The 2,695-nt window shown below is 45.7% G+C and overlaps 1 pseudogene; it reads left to right on the top strand.

Moving 5' to 3' along the window:
* The first annotated feature begins 859 nt into the window (after window positions 1–859).
* LOC140207940 (uncharacterized) lies at window positions 860–2,383 on the top strand (annotated as a pseudogene).
* Window positions 2,384–2,695: the final 312 nt, after the last annotated feature.

Raw genomic sequence — 2,695 nt, 5'->3', positions numbered from 1 at the left:
CCAACCATTCATCTCAGCAGCAAATTTTTATACGGTGTTTAAACTGTGGCACTTTAAATTAACAGTGCGTAAAAGAAAATCCCAGCTGCAGGTCAACAAAGGCTATTTGTGTGAGAGTGTTTCAGTTACTGTGGAGCCAGAGACCTATGTAGCTCAGTGGGAACAGGGACTAATACCAGTGGAGAGAGTCATACTGATCCAAGCCACAGATTTGAGACGGCAGAAATGCACCATTCGGAAAGAGACAGGAAGAGCAACAGAGAGTTTAATTCCAGATACCATTTAATTCCATATACCAGCACTCTGCACAGTTAGAAGATGATTTCTCCTTCCAACTTGGGTTGACTGTCACTGTAACAGTGTGATGTCAGATCACACCTTGGTGACTAAAGTAATCTCATCTGAAATGTTGTCCTTCACCCATTGATGGATTTTGTAAATCTTTTTACAGGTTAAAAATGACAAGGAATTTGTCTATGGGAATCTTGAACACAACACAGCAGTTTGGCTGTCTCTGTCCAGATATTTAAGAAGTGGAGCAAGGGAACCACTTGATCATCCTTCCTCCTCAGACTGTGGGGAGGGATTTACTCGATCATCTGACTGACTGGCACGCCCGTCATTTTACACATAGGGAGAGGCCATTCACTTGCTCAGACTGTTGGAATGGATTCTCTCAGTCATCTCAGCTGAAGGTACATCAGTAAGTTCACACTGGTCAAGGCCATTCACCTGTTCTGTGGGTGAGAAGGGATTCAGTCGGTCTTCCCACCTGTGGACACACCAGACAGTTCACACTGGGCAGAGGCTGGTCATCTGCCGAATTTGTGGGGAAGGATTCACTCGGTCATCTGACCTCATGGCTCACCAGCGAGTCCACACTGGGGAGAAGCCGTTCACCTGCTCAGAATGTGGGAAGGGATTCACTTGTTCATCCACCCTACAGAGTCACCAGCGAGTTCACACAGGGGACAGGCCATTCAGCTGCTCAGACTGTGGGAAGGGATTCACTTTGTCATCTCAGCTACTGAGCCACCAGTCAGTTCACACCGGGGAGTGGCCATTCAACTGTTCAGACTGTGGGAAGAGATTCACTCGGTCATCCGACCTACAGAGTCATCAGCGAGTTCACACTGGGGAGAAGCCGTTCACCTGCTCAGAATGTGGAAAGGGATTCACTCAGTCATCCAACCTACAGAGTCATAAGCGAGTTCACACTGGGGAGAAGCCCTTTACCTGCTCAGACTGTGGGAAGAGATTCTGTCATTCATTTCACGTACTGACCCACCAGTGAGTTCACACTGGGGAGAAGCCATTCACCTGCTCAGAATGTGGGAAGGGATTCAATCAGTCATCCACCCTGAGTCACCAGCGACTTCACACTGGGGAGAGGCCGTTCACCTGCTCAGAATGTGGAAAGAGATTCACTCGATCATCCAACCTACTGAGTCACCAATGAGTTCACACTGGAGTGAAGCCATTCACCTGTTCAGAATGTGCGAAGAGATTCAGTCGATCATCTGACTTACAGAGTCATCAGCAAGTTCACACTGGAGAGAAGCCGTTTATCTGCTCAGAATGTGGGAAGAGATTCACTCGATCATCCACCCTACAGCGTCACCTGCGAGTTCACACTGGGGAGAAGCCGTTCATCTGCTCAGTCTGTGGGAAGAGATTCACTCGATCATCCACCCTACAGAGTCATCAGCGAGTTCACACTGGGGAGGGGCCGTTCACCTGCTCAGACTGTGGGAAAGGATTCACTCAGTCATCCCAACTACTGGCACACCAGTCAGTTCACATTGGGGAGCGGGCATTGATATGAATCTCGAGGTTTCATTTCCTGTGGACTGTCATTTTAAGAGAGGGAGAGGGAGAGATTAAGAAGGCGAATCAGTCTGACTTGCAGCTTCTTTACATCGCTCACAGCTTGTTTAGTTTTAACCGAGGACACAGACAGTCAGAGTCAGACGGAGACAAAGGGGAAAAAATGGAAGGATCAAAAGAAGGGAACTAGTGGCCAAGGGTCACTGTTTAGAACTTTCCTATGCCCACAAGGGTGGGTTAATTATTGATTCAGCGAACATCGAATGTGTGGTTATCACCTCATTTGATCCATTGGAGTGGATCGGATTTGTGAAGACCACTTATGTCTTATGTGCCTGGGTATGGTCTGGTAATTCACTTGAAGATGATACCCCTTGTGACAAGTCCCTTTCGGTGATAATTCGTACGTGGATTTAGAACGACAACGGATAAAATCTACAGCGACTGTTCTCTTGTTTTACCACTGTGGAACCTGTGGAATTTGACATAATTGCCTTGTCTCGACATTTACCTTGGATTACAAATATCTCTCTCTCATCAACTATTCCATGGATGAACTGAACTTTCATACTTTACCATCTCAAGGCTCTAAGCTCAATAGTTTGGGAGTTATATTTAAATATATATATATATACACACACACACACGTAACACTGTTCAATTTTGTTTATCTTGTTTTAGTTACTATCTTATAAGTAGATACTAATAAAGATAGTGATTTTAACATCAAAACCAGACTCCAGGTGTAGTCTATTGCTACTGGTTCGTTTCTAAAGCGTTATGGTTCGTAACAAAATTGGGGCCTGCGTCCGGGATATGAACAAATTTGGGGGCATATTGATTATCAGTTTCATTGGGGAAATCCCTT

Source organism: Mobula birostris, chromosome 13 (assembly GCF_030028105.1).
Source record: "Mobula birostris isolate sMobBir1 chromosome 13, sMobBir1.hap1, whole genome shotgun sequence".
In the NCBI taxonomy this organism is placed as follows: domain Eukaryota; kingdom Metazoa; phylum Chordata; class Chondrichthyes; order Myliobatiformes; family Myliobatidae; genus Mobula; species Mobula birostris.
Note: the sequence above shows the minus strand (reverse complement) of the source record. Positions and strands in the feature narration are given on the sequence as shown.